We start from the raw sequence: 13,698 nt of genomic DNA on the forward strand, positions 1-13,698 counted from the left end.
CTTGAATGTGGCACCTTACACCGCTCGGCCATTCCGGCAACCTCCTTAACATGGCTCTGGAAGCTGACTGCCACCTCGCGAAACAGGGAGAGTTCACACTGTTCTCTACTGGACATTTAAGTATGTGCCCAGAGACAGGTTGAGAGGACAGATGCATGTATGTACCAGAGTGAGCTCCAGAGAGACTGATGGGGACATAAAACAGGGGTAGAGCGAGAGATGGAGAAAGAGAAAGGTGCCTGTGTCGAGTCAGCAGCAGAGAAAATGAAACAAAGGGGCCTCCTGGGATAACCACACACTACTTCCTCACAAAGAACACACAGAGGGTGTGTGAAATAATATAGGGACAGCAGCCCGGCTAGCTCAGTTGGTAGAGCATGAGACTCTTAATCTCATTGTCGTGGGTTTGAGCCCCATGTTGGGTGTGATGCTTTTTAAAGGCTTCTCCATTTTCGGGTTTAACATTAACTCTCACCTTTTTCAGATACTTTGCTGAGGCTTAAAACTACACACACACACATCCTGCAGTTTGCCTCACAATTCCCACAGGACTCCACACAACGCTGCACTTCCCGCCCTGGGAGGCGCCGCTGGGAGTGGTCCTAGGCCGATCCTTTCCTGCGCCCTTTCCTAGTCTGAGCCGCCCGTGCTTACAGCGAGCTCGGAGTCCGCTCGGGTCCGTCCTGTCCCCCCCGCATACTTTCAAAAAGAGGAGTTTAAGGTTTCATCCCCGCTGGTGTTATGATTAAAGTAGGCATGAAAACTACTTTATGTCAGCAGCGGGATTTGATCACGGGACTGGTGGAGATACTGTTCTTGAATGTGGCACCTTACACCGCTCAGCCATTCTGGCAGCCTCCGGAACAAAGTTCTGGAGGCTGACTGCCACCTCGCGAAACAGGGAGAGTTCACACTGTTCTCTACTTGACATTTAAGTATGTGCCCAGAGACAGGTTGAGAGGACAGATGCATGTATGTACCAGAGTGAGCTCCAGAGAGACTGATGGGGACATAAGACTGGGGTAGAGCGAGAGATGGAGAAAGAGAAAGGTGCCTGTGTCGAGTCAGCAGCAGAGAAAATGAAACAAAGGGGCCTCCTGGGATAACCACACACTACTTCCTCACAAAGAACACACAGAGGGTGTGTGAAATGACATAAAGACAGCACCCCGGCTAGCTCAGTTGGTAGAGCATGAGAGTCTTAATCTCAGGGTTGAGGGTTTGAGCCCCACATTGGGCGAGATGCTTTTTAAAGGCTTCTCCATTTTCGGGTTTAACATTAACTCTCACCTTTTTCAGATATTTCTCTGAGGCTTAAAACTATACACACACACATCCTGCAGTTTGCCTCACGATTCCCACAGGACTCCACACAATGCAGCACTTCACTCCCTGAGAGGCGCCGCTGGGAGCGGTCCTAGGCCGAGCGTTTCCTGCGCCCTTTCCTAGCCTGAGCCGCCCGTGCTTACAGCGAGCTTGGAGTCCGCTCCGGTCCGTCCTGTCCCCCCCCCCATCCTTTCAAAAAGAGGAGTTTAAGGTCTCATCCCAGCTGGTGTTATGACTAAAGGAGGTATGAAAACTACTTTATGTCAGCAGCAGGATTTGATCACAGGACTGGTGAAGATACTGCTCTTGAATGTGGCACCTTACACCGCTCTGCCATTCTGGCAGCCTCCGAAACACAGCTCTGGAGGCTGACTGCCACCTCGCGATTCAGGGAGAGATCACAATGTTCTCTACTGGACATTTAAGTATGTGCCCAGAGACAGGTTGAGAGGACAGATGCATGTATGTACCAGAGTGAGCTCCAGAGAGACTGATGGGGACATAAGATTGGGGTAGAGCGAGAGATGGAGAAAGAGAAAGGTACCTGTGTTGAATCAGCAGCAGAGAAAATGAAACAAAGGGGCCTCCTGGGATAACCACACACTACTTCCTCGCAAAGAACACACAGAGAGTGTGTGAAATGATAGAGACACAGCAGCCAGGCTAGCTCAGTCGGTAGAGCATGAGACTTTTAATCTCAGGGTCGTGGGTTCGAGCCACACGTTGAGCGTGATGATTTTTAAAGGCTTCTCCATTTTCGGGTTTAACATTAACTCTCACCTTTTTTAGATATTTCACTGAGGCTTAAAACTACACACACACACATCCTGCAGTTTACCTCACGATTCCCACAGGACTCCACACAACGCAGCAATTTCCACCCTGGGAGGCGCCGCTGTGAGCGGTCCTAGGCCGAGCCTTTCCTGCGCCCTTTCCTAGCCTGAGCCGCCCGTGCTTACAGCGAGCTCGGAGTCCGCTCCGGTCCGTCCTGTCCCCCCCCATCCTTTCAAAAAGGAGGAGTTTAAGGTCTCATCCCCGCTGGTGTTATGATTAAAGTAGGTATGAAAACTACTTTATGTCGGCAGCGGGATTTGATCACAGGACTGAGGAAAATACTGCTCTTAAATGTGGCGCCTTACACCACTCAGCCATTCCGGCAGCCTCCGGAGCATGGCTCTGGAAGCTGACTGCCACCTCGCGAAACAGAGAGAGTTCACACTGTTCTCTACTGGACATTTAAGTATGTGCCCAGAGACAGGTTGAGAGGACAGATGCATGTATGTACTAGAGTGAGCTCCAGAGAGACTGATGGGGACATAAAACTGGGGTAGAGCGAGAGATGGAGAAAGAGAAAGGTGCCTGTGTTGAGTCAGCAGCAGAGAAAATTAAACAAAGAGGCCTCCTGGGATAACCACACACTACTTCCTCACAAAGAACACACAGAGGGTGTGTGAAATGATATAGGGACAGCAGCCCGGTTAGCTAAGTTGGTAGAGCATGAGACTCTTAATCTCAGGATTGTGGGTTTGAGCCCCACGTTGGGCGAGATGCTTTTTAAAGGCTTCTCCATTTTCGGGTTTAACATTAACTCTCACCTTTTTCAGATATTTCTCTGAGGCTTAAAACTATACACACACACATCCTGCAGTTTGCCTCACGATTCCCACAGGACTCCACACAATGCAGCACTTCCCGCCCTGAGAGGCGCCGCAGGGAGCGGTCCTAGGCCGAGCATTTCCTGCGCCCTTTCCTAGCCTGAGCCGCCCGTGCTTACAGCGAGCTCGGAGTCCGCTCCGGTCCGTCCTGTCCCCCCCCCCCCTATCCTTTCAAAAAGAGGAGTTTAAGGTCTCATCCCAGCTAGTGTTACGACTAAAGTAGGTATGAAAACTACTTTATGTCAGCAGCAGGATTTGATCACAGGACTGGTGAAGATACTGCTCTTGAATGTGGCACCTTACACCGCTCTGCCATTCTGGCAGCCTCCGAAACACAGCTCGGGAGGCTGACTGCCACCTCGCGATTCAGGGAGAGATCACAATGTTCTCTACTGGACATTTAAGTATGTGCCCAGAGACAGGTTGAGAGGACAGATGCATGTATGTACCAGAGTGAGCTCCAGAGAGACTGATGGGGACATAAGATTGGGGTAGAGCGAGAGATGGAGAAAGAGAAAGGTGCCTGTGTCGAGTCAGCAGCAGAGAAAATGAAACAAAGGGGCCTCCTGGGATAACCACACACTATTTCCTCGCAAAGAACACACAGAGAGTGTGTGAAATGACAGAGACACAGCAGCCAGGCTAGCTCAGTCGGTAGAGCATGAGACTTTTAATCTCAGGGTCGTGGGTTCGAGCCACACGTTGAGTGTGATGATTTTTAAAGGCTTCTCCATTTTCGGGTTTAACATTAACTCTCACCTTTTTTAGATATTTCACTGAGGCTTAAAACTACACACACACACATCCTGCAGTTTGCCTCACGATTCCTACAGGACTCCACACAACGCAGCACTTCCCGCCCTGGGAGGCGCCGCTGGGAGGCGCCGCTGGGAGCGGTCCTAGGCCAAGCCTTTCCTGTGCCCTTTCCTAGCCTGAGCCGCCCATGCTTACAGCGAGCTCGGAGTCTGCTCCGGTCCGTCCTGTCCCCCCCCATCATCCAAAAAGAGGAGTTTAAGCTCTCATCCCCGCTGGTGTTATGATTAAAGTAGGTATGAAAACTACTTTATGTCGGCAGCGGGATTTGATTACAGGACTGGGGAAGATACTGCTCTTGAATGTGGCCCCTTACACCGATCGGCCATTCCGGCAGCCTCCGGAACATAGCTCTGGAGGCTGACTGCCACCTTGCGAAACAGGGAGAGTTCGCACTGTTCTCTACTGGACATTTAAGTATGTGCCCAGAGACAGGTTGAGAGGACAAATGCATGTATGTACCAGAGTGAGCTCTGGAGAGACTGATGGGGACATAAGACTGGGGTAGAGCGAGAGATGGAGAAAGAGAAAGGTGCCTGTGTCGAGTCAGCAGCAGAGAAAATGTAACAAAGGGGCCTCCTGGGATAACCACACACTACTTCCTCACAAAGAACACACAGAGGGTGTGTGAAATGACAGTTGGCACAGCAGCCCGGCTAGCTCAGTCGGTAGAGAATGAGACTTAATCTCAGGGTCGTCGGTTCGAGCCACACGTTAGGCGTGATGATTTTTAAAGGCTTCTCCATTTTCGGGTTTAACATTAACTCTCACCTTTTTTAGATATTTCACTGAGGCTTAAAACTACACACACACACATCCTGCAGTTTGCCTCACGATTCCCACAGGACTCCACACAACGCAGCACTTCCCGCCCTGGGAGGCGCCGCTGGGAGCGGTCCTAGGCCGAGCCTTTCCTGTGCCCTTTCCTAGCCTGAGCCGCCCGTGCTTACAGCGAGCTCGCAGTCTACTCCGGTCCGTCCTGTCCCCCCCCATCATCCAAAAAGAGGAGTTTAAGCTCTCATCCCCGCTGGTGTTATGATTAAAGTAGGTATCAAAACTACTTTATGTCGGCAGTGGGATTTGATTACAGGACTGGGGAAGATACTGCTCTTGAATGTGGCCCCTTACACCGATCGCCAATTCCGGCAGCCTCCGGAACACGGCTCTGAAGGCTGACTGCCACCTTGCGAACCAGGGAGAGTTCGCACTGTTCTCTACTGGACATTTAAGTATGTGCCCAGAGACAGGTTGAGAGGACAAATGCATGTATGTACCAGAGTGAGCTCTAGAGAGACTGATGGGGACATAAGACTGGGGTAGAGCGAGAGATGGAGAAAGAGAAAGGTGCCTGTGTCGAGTCAGCAGCAGAGAAAATGAAACAAAGGGGCCTCCTGGGATAACCACACACTACTTCCTCACAAAGAACACACAGAGGGTGTGTGAAATGACAGTTGGCACAGCAGCCCGGCTAAATCAGTCGGTAGAGAATGAGACTTAATCTCAGGGTTGTGGGTTTGAGCCCCAAGTGGGTCGTGATGCTTTTCAAAGGCTTCTCCATTTTCGGGTTTAACATTAACTCTCACCTTTTTCAGATATTTCGGTGAGGCTTAAAACTACACACACACACATCCTGCAGTTTGGCTCACGATTCCCACAGGACTCCACACAACGCAGCACTTCCCGCCCTGGGAGGCGCTGCTGGGAGCGGTGCTAAGCCAACCCTTTCCTGGGCCCTTTCCTAGGCTGAGCCTCCCGTGCTTACAGCGAGCTCGGAGTCCGCTCCGGTCCGTCCTGTCCCCCACCATCCTTTCAAAAAGAGGAGTTTAAGGTCTCATCCCCGCTGGTGTTATGATTAAAGTAAGTATGAAAACTACTTTATGTCGGCAGCAGGATTTGATCACAGGACGGGGGAAGATACTGCCCTTGAATGTGGTGCCTTACACCGCTCGGCCATTCCGGCAGCCTCCGGAACACACCTCTGGAGGCTGACTGCCACCTCGCGAAACAGGGAGAGTTCACACTGTTCTCTACTGGACATTTAAGTATGTGCCCAGAGACAGGTTGAGAGGACAGATGCATGTATGTACCAGAGTGAGCTCCAGAGAGACTGATGGGGACATAAGACTGGGGTAGAGCGAGAGATGGATAAAGAGAAAGGTGCCTGTGTCGAGCCAGCAGCAGAGAAAATGAAAGAAAGGGGCCTCCTGGGATAACCACTCACTACTTCCTCATAAAGAACACACAGAGGGTGTGTGAAACGACACAGGTACAGCAGCCTGGCTAGTTCAGTCGGTAGAGCATGAGACTCTTAATCTTAGGGTCGTGGGTTCGAGCCCCATGTTGGGCGTGATGCTTTGTTAAGGCTTCTCCATTTTCGGTTTTAACATTAACTCTCACCTTTTTCAGATATTTCGCTGAGGCTTAAAACTACACACACACACACATCCTGCAGTTTGCCTCACGATTCCCACAGGACTCCACACAACGCAGCACTTCCCGCCCTGGGAGGCGCTGCCGGGAGCGGTCCTAGGCCGAGCCTTTCCTGCGCCCTTTCCTAGCCTGAGCCGCCCGTGCTTACAGCGAGGTCGGACTCTGCTCCGGTCTGTCCTGTCCCCCCCCCATCCTTTCAAAAAGAAGAGTTTAAGGTCTCATCCCGCTGGTGTTATGATTAAAGTAGGTATGAAAACTACTTTATGTCGGCAGCAGGATTTGATCACGGGACTGGGGAAGATACATCTCTTGAATGTGGCACCTTACACCGCTCGGCCATTCCGGCAGCCTCTGGAACACAACTCTGGAGACTGACTGCCACCTCGCGAAAAAGGGAGAGTTCACACTATTCTCTACTGGATATTTAAGTATGTGCCCAGAGACAGGTTGAGAGGACAGATGCATGTATGTACCAGAGTGAGCTCCAGAGAGACTGATGGGGACATAAGACTGGGGTAGAGCGAGAGATGGAGAAAGAGAAAGGTGCCTGTGTCGAGTCAGCAGCAGAGAAAATGAAACAAAGGGGCTTCCTGGGATAACCACACACTACTTCCTTACAAAGAACACACAGAGGGTGTGTGAAATGACATAAGCACATCAGCCAGGCTAGCTCAGTCAGTAAAGCATGAGACTCTTAATCTCAGGGTTGTGGGTTTGAGCCCCACGTGGGTCGTGATGCTTTTTAAAGGCTTCTCCATTTTCGGGCTTAACATTAACTCTCACCTTTTTCAGATATTTCGCTGAGGCTTAAAACTACACACACACACACACATCCTGCAGTTTGCCTCACAATTCCCACAGGACTCCACACAACGCAGCAGTTCCCGCCCTGGGAGGCGCCGCTGGGAGCGGTCCTAGTCCGAGCCTTTCCTGCGCCCTTTCCTAGCCTGAGCCGCCCGTGCTTACAGTGAGCTCAGAGTCCGCTCCGGTCCGTCCTGTCCCCCCCCCCAATCTTTCAAAAAGAGAAGTTTAAGGTCTCATCCCCGCTGGTGTTATGATTAAAGTAGGTATGAAAACTACTTTATTTCAGCAGTGGGATTTGATCACAGGACTGGGGAAGATACTGCTCTTGACTGTGGCGCCTTACACTGCTCAGACATTCCGGCAGCCTCCGGAGCACGGCTCTGGAGGCTGACTGCCAGCTCGCGAAACAGGGAGAGTTCACACTGTTCTCTACTGGACATTTAAGTATGTGCCCAGAGACAGGTTGAGAGGACAGATGCATGTATGTACCAGAATGAGCTCCAGAGAGACTGATGGGGACATAAGACTGCAGTAGAGCGAGAGATGGAGAAAGAGAAAGGTGCCTGTGTCGAGTCAGCAGCAGAGAAAATGAAACAAAGGGGCCTTCTGGGATAACCACACACTACTTCCTCACAAAGAACACACAGAGGGTGTGCGAAATGACATCGGCACAGTAGCCCGGCTAGCTCAGTCGGTAGAGCATGAGACTCTTAATCTCAGGGTCGTGGGTTTGAGCCTGACGTTGGGCGTGATGCTTTTTTTAAGGCTTCTACATTTTCGGGTTTAACATTAACTCTTACCTTTTTCAGATATTTTGCTGAGGCTTAAAACTACACACACACACATCCTGCAGTTTGCCTCATGATTCCCACAGGACTCCACACAACGCAGCACTTCCCGCCCTGGGAGGCGCCGCTGGGAGCGGTCCGAGGCCGAACCTTTCCTGTGCCCTTTCCTAGCTTGAGCCGCCCGTGCTTACAGCGAGCTCGGAGTCCGCTCCGGTCCGTCCTGTCCCCCCCCATCCTTTCAAAAAGAGCAGTTTAAGGTCTCATCCCCGCTGGTGTTATGATTAAAGTAGGTATGAAAACTACTTTATGTTGGCAGCAGGATTTGATCACGGGACTGGGGAAGATACTGCTCTTGAATGTGGCGCCTTACACCGCTCGGGCATTCCAGCAGCCTCTGGAACACGGCTCTGGAGGCTGACTGCCACCTCGCAAAACAGGGAGAGTTCACACTGTTCTCTACTGGACATTTAAGTATGTGCCCAGAGACAGGTTGAGAGGACAGATGCATGTATGTACCAGAGTGAGCTCCAGAGAGACTGATGGGGACATAAGACTGGGGTAGAGCGAGAGATGGAGAAAGAGAAAGGTGCCTGTGTCGAGTCAGCAGCAGAGAAAATGAAACAAAGGGGCCTCCTGGGATAACCACACACTACTTCCTCACAAAGAACACACAGAGGGTGTATGAAATGACATAGGCACAGTAGCCCGGCTAGCTTATTGGTAGAGCATGAGACTCTTAATCTCAGGGTCGTGGGTTAGAGCCCCATGTTGGGCGTGATGCTTTTTAAAGGCTTAACCATTTTCGGGTTTAACATTAACTCTCACCTTTTTCAGATATTTTGCTGAGGCTTAAAACTACACACACACACATCCTGCAGTTTGCCTCACAAATCCCACAGCACTCCACACAACGCAGCACTTCTCGCCCTGGGAGGCGCCGCTGGGAGACGTCCTAGGCCGAGCCTTTCCTGCGCCCTTTCCTAGCCTGAGCCGCCCTTGCTTACAGCGAGCTCGGAGTCCGCTCCGGTCCGTTTTGTCCCCCCCCATCCCTTCAAAAAGAGGAGTTTAAGGTCTCATCCCCGCTGGTGTTATGATTAAAGTAGGTATGAAAACTACTTAAATTCGTCAGCAGGATTTGATCACGGTACTGGGGAAGATACTGCTCTTGAACGTGGCGCCTTACACCGCTCGGCCATTCCGGCAGCCTCTGGAACCTGGCTCTGGAGGCTGACTGCCACCTCTCGAAACAGGGAGATTTCACACTATTCTCTACTGGACATTTAACTATGTGCCCAAAGACAGGTTGAGAGGACAAATGCATGTATGTACCAGAGTGAGCTCCAGGGAAACTTATGGGGACATAAGACTGGGGTAGAGCGAGAGATGGAGAAAGAGAAAGGTGCCTGTATCGAGTCAGCAGCAGAGAATATGAAACAAAGGGGCCTCCTGGGATAACCACACACTACTTCCTCACAAAGAACACACAAAGGGTGTGTGAAAAGACATAGGTACAGCACCCTGGCTAGCTCAGTTGGTAGAGCATGAGACTCTTAATCTGAGGGTTGTGGGATTGAGCTCCATGTTGGGCTTGATGCATTTTAAAGGCTTCTCAATTTTCGGGTTTAACATTAACTCTCACCTTTTTCAGATATTTCGCTGAGGCTTAAAACTACACACACACACATCCTGCAGTTTGTCTCACGATTCCCACAGGACTCCACACAACGCAGCACTTCTCGCCCTGGGAGGCGCCGCTGGGAGACGTCCTAGGCCGAGCCTTTCCTGCACCCTTTCCTAGCCTGAGCCGCCTGTGCTTACAGCGAGCTCAGTTTCCGCTCCGGTCCGTCCGGTCCTCCCCCATCCCTTCAAAAAGAGGAGTTTAAGGTCTCATCCCCGCTGGTGTTATGATTAAAGTAGGTATGAAAACTACTTTAATTCGGCAGCGGGATTTGATCACGGGACTGGGGAAGATACTGCTCTTGAATGTGGCGCTTTACACCGCTCGGCCATTCTGGCAGCCTCCGTAACACGTCTCTGGAGGCTGACTGCCACCTCTCGAAACAGGGAGAGTTCACACTGTTCTCTACTGGACATTTAACTATGTGCCCAGAGACAGGATGAGAGGACAGATGCATGTATGTACCTGAGTGAGCTCCAGGGAAACTTATGGGGACATAAGACTGGGGTAGAGCGAGAGATGGAGAAAGAGAAAGGTGCCTGTATCGAGTCAGCAGCAGAGAATATGAAAGAAAGGGGCCTCCTGGGATAACCACACACTACTTCCTCACAAAGAACACACAAAGGGTGTGTGAAAAGACATAGGTACAGCAGCCCGGCGAGCTCAGTTGGTAGAGCATGAGACTCTTAATCTCAGGGTCGTGGGTTCGAGCCCCACGTTGGCCGTGGTGCTTTTAAAGGCTTCTCAATTTTCGGGTTTAACATTAACTCTCACCTTTTTCAGATATTTCGCTGAGGCTTAAAACTACACACACACACACATTCTGCAGTTTGCCTCACGATTCCCACAGGACTACACACAACGCAGCACTTCCCGCCCTGGGAGGCGCCACTGGGAGCGGTCCTAGGCCGAGTTTTTCCTGCGCCCTTTCCTAGCCTGAGCCGCCCTTACTTATAGCGAGCTCGGAGTCCGCTCCGGTCCTTCCTGTCCCCCCCAATCTTTAAAAAAGCAGAGTTTAAAGTCTCATCCCCGCTGGTGTTATGATTAACATAGATATGAAAACTACTTTATGTCGGCAGCGGGATTTGATCACGGGACTAGGGAAGATACTGTTCTTGTATGTGTCACCTTACACCGCTCAGCCATTCCAGCAGCCTCATAGACACAGCTCTGGAGGCTGACTGCCACCTCGCGAAACAGGGAGAGTTCACACTGTTCTCTACTGGACATTTAAGTATGTGCCCAGAGACAGGTTGAGAGGACAGATGCATATATGTACCAGAGTGAGCTCCAGAGAGACTGATGGGGACATAAGACTGGGGTAGAGCGAGAGATGGAGAAAGAGAAAGGTGCCTGTGTCGAGTCTGCAGCAGAGAAAATGAAACAAAGGGGCCTCCTGGAATAACCACACACTACTTCCTCACAAAGAACACACAGAGGGTGTGTGAAAGGATATAGATACAGCAACCCGGCTAGCTCAGTCGGTAGAGCATGAGATTCTTAATCTCAGGGTCGTGGGTTCGAGCCCCATGTTGGGTGTGATGCTTTTTAAAGGCTTCTCCATTTTCGGGTTTAACATTAACTCTCACCTTTTTCAGATATTTCGCTGAGGCTTAAAACTACACACACACACACACATCCTGCAGTTTGCCTCACAATTCCCACAGGACTCCACACAACGCAGCAGTTCCTGCCCTGGGAGGCGCCGCTGGGGGCGGTCCTCGTCCGAGCCTTTCCTGCGCCCTTTCCTAGCCTGAGCCGCCCGTGCTTACAGCGAGCTCAGAGTCCGCTCCGGTCCGTCCTGTCCCCCCCCCATCCTTACAAAAAGAGGAATTTAAGGTGTCATCCCCGCTGGTGTTATGATTAAAATAGGTATGAAAACTACTTTATGTCAGCAGTGGGATTTGATCACAGGACTGGGGAAGATACTGCTCTTGAATGTGGGGCCTTATACCGCTCGGCCATTCCGGCAGCCTCCGGAGTACAGCTCTGGAAGCTGAGTGCCACCTCGCGAAACAGTGAGAGTTCACAGTGTTCTCTACTGGACATTTAAGTATGTGCCTAGAGATAGGTTGAGAGGACAGATGCATGTATGTACCAGAGTGAGCTCCAGAGAGACTGATGGGGACATAAGACTGGGATAGAGCCAGAGATGGAGAAAGAGAAAGGTGCCTGTGTCCAGTCAGCAGCAGAGAAAATGAAACAAAGGGGCCTCCTGGGATAACCACACACTACTTCTTCACAAAGAACACACAGATGGTGTGTGAAATGACATAGTCACAGCAGCCCGGATAGCTCAGTTTGTAGGGCATGAGACTCTTAATCTCAGGGTTGTGGGTTCGAGCCCCACATTGGGTGAGATGCTTTTTAAAGGCTTCTCCATTTTCGGGTTTAACATTAACTCTCACCTTTTTCAGATATTTCGCTGAGGCTTAAAACTACACACACACACATCCTGCAGTTTGCCTCACGATTCCCACAGGACTCCACACAACACAGCACTTCCCGCCCTGGGAGGCACCGCTGGGAGCGGTCCTAGGCCGAGCCTTTCCTGCGCCCTTTCCTATCCTGAGCCGCCCGTGCTTACAGCGATCTCGGAGTCCGCTCCGGTCCGTCCTGTCCCCCCCCAATCTTTCAAAAAGAGAAGTTTAAGGTCTCATCCCCGCTGGTGTTATGATTAAAGTACGTATGAAAACTACTTTATTTCAGCAGCGGGATTTGATCACAGGACTGGGGAAGATATTGCTCTTGATTGTGGTGCCTTACACCGCTCGGCCATTCCGGCAGCCTCTGGAGCACGGCTCTAGAGGCTGACTGCCAGCTCGCGAAACAGGTAGAGTTCACACTGTTCTCTACTGGACATTTAAGTATGTGCCCAGAGACAGGTTGAGAGGACAGATGCATGTATGTACCAGAATGAGCTCCAGAGAGACTGATGGGGACATAAGACTGCAGTAGAGCGAGAGATGGAGAAAGAGAAAGGTGCCTGTGTCGAGTCAGCATCAGAGAAAATGAAACAAGGGGCCTCCTGGGATAACCACACAATAATTCCTCACAAAGAACACACAGAGGGTGTGTGAAACAACATAGACACAGCAGCCCGGCTAGCTCAGTCGGTAGAGCATGAGACTCTTAATCTGAGGGTTGTGGGTTTGAGCCCCACGTTGGGTGTGATGCTTTTTAAAGGCTTCTCCATTTTCGGGTTTAACATTAACTCTCACCTTTTTCAGTTATATTGCGCTGAGGCTTAAAACTATACACACACACACACACACACACACATACTGCAGTTTCCCTCACGATTCCCACAGGACTCCACACAACGCAGCACTTCCCGCCCTGGGAGGCGCCGCTGGGAGAGGTCCTAGGCCGAGCCTTTCCTGCGCCCTTTCCTAGCCTGAGCCGCGCGTGCTTACAGCGAGCTCGGAGTCGGCTCCGGTCCGTTTTGTCCCCCCCATCCCTTCAAAAAGAGGAGTTTAAGGTCTTATCCCCGCTGGTGTTATGATTAAAGTAGGTATGAAAACTACTTTAATTCGTCAGCAGGATTTGATCACGGGACTGGGGAAGATACTGCTCTTGAACATGGCTCCTTACACCGCTCGGCCATTCCAGCAGCCTCCGGAACGTGGCTCTGGAGGCTGACTGCCACCTCGCGAAACAGGGAGAGTTCTCACTGTTCTCTACTGGACATTTAAGTATTTGCCCAGAGACAGGTTGAGAGGACAGATGCATGTATGTACCAGAGTGAGCTCCAGAGAGACTGATGGGGACATAAGACTGGGGTAGAGCGAGAGATGGACAAAGAGAAAGGTGCCTGTGTCGAGTCAGCAGCAGAGAAAATGAAACAAAGGGGCCTCCTGGGATAACCACACACTACTTCCTCACAAAGAACACACAGAGGGTGTGTGAAATGACATAGGCCCGGCTAGCTCAGTCGGTAGAGCATGAGACTCTTAATCTCAGGGTCGTGGGTTCGAGCCCCACGTTGGGTGTGATGCTTTTTAAAGGCTTCTCCATTATCGGGTTTAACATTAACTCTCACCTTTTTCAGATATTTCGCTGAGGCTTAAAACTACATACACACACATCCTGCAGTTTGCCTCACGATTCCCACAGGACTCCACACAACGTAGCACTTCCCGCCTTGGGAGGCGCCTCTGGGAGCGGTCCTAGGCCGAGCCTTTCCTGCGCCCTTTCCTAGCCT

At 51.1% G+C, this 13,698-nt stretch overlaps 3 non-coding genes across 3 annotated transcripts; all 3 read left to right on the top strand.

The window, feature by feature from the left end:
- Positions 1 to 1,983: 1,983 nt before the first annotated feature.
- Positions 1,984 to 2,056, top strand: TRNAK-UUU (transfer RNA lysine (anticodon UUU)). Its single transcript has one exon. It is a non-coding gene; the product is annotated as a tRNA-Lys (tRNA).
- Positions 2,057 to 3,617: 1,561 nt separating this feature from the next.
- Positions 3,618 to 3,695, top strand: TRNAK-UUU (transfer RNA lysine (anticodon UUU)). The gene has a single exon. It is a non-coding gene; the product is annotated as a tRNA-Lys (tRNA).
- A 9,718-nt stretch (positions 3,696 to 13,413) lies between these two features.
- On the top strand, positions 13,414 to 13,486 carry TRNAK-CUU (transfer RNA lysine (anticodon CUU)). The gene has a single exon. It is a non-coding gene; the product is annotated as a tRNA-Lys (tRNA).
- The last annotated feature ends 212 nt before the right edge of the window (positions 13,487 to 13,698 follow it).

This window comes from Pleurodeles waltl, chromosome 6 (genome assembly GCF_031143425.1).
Source record: "Pleurodeles waltl isolate 20211129_DDA chromosome 6, aPleWal1.hap1.20221129, whole genome shotgun sequence".
NCBI classification, from domain to species: Eukaryota; Metazoa; Chordata; class Amphibia; order Caudata; family Salamandridae; genus Pleurodeles; species Pleurodeles waltl.